This window comes from Etheostoma spectabile, chromosome 9, assembly GCF_008692095.1.
Source record: "Etheostoma spectabile isolate EspeVRDwgs_2016 chromosome 9, UIUC_Espe_1.0, whole genome shotgun sequence".
In the NCBI taxonomy this organism is placed as follows: domain Eukaryota; kingdom Metazoa; phylum Chordata; class Actinopteri; order Perciformes; family Percidae; genus Etheostoma; species Etheostoma spectabile.
The window spans coordinates 26806235-26806471 of record NC_045741.1 but is presented as its reverse complement, the minus strand read 5'-3'; the positions used below and the strand labels follow the sequence as shown (position 1 = coordinate 26806471).

General features: G+C 46.0%; 1 protein-coding gene across 1 annotated transcript in view; it reads right to left on the bottom strand.

Moving 5' to 3' along the window:
- LOC116695607 (inactive N-acetylated-alpha-linked acidic dipeptidase-like protein 2) overlaps window positions 1-237 on the bottom strand; it is a 730805-nt gene that overhangs the window by 32546 nt on the left and 698022 nt on the right. The window lies entirely within an intron of this gene.

Genomic DNA, 237 nt, shown 5'->3' with positions numbered 1-237 from the left:
GTGCTCCTCTTGGCCTTCCATACAGCCTATTGGCCTTTTTGTCCCCTTTGGCCTTCCATATAAGATGGTGACGTTGTCTCCCATATATGGGCATACTGGGGCCTGTTTTTTCCTAAACAACAGAGATGAGAGACGGCACCGCTAGCTAGCGGCATAAATGAGCCAAAACGTGATGAATTATGGACATAAAGTGGATAAATCTGGGATGTTACAGTTTGGATTTAAAGCCCAACGACC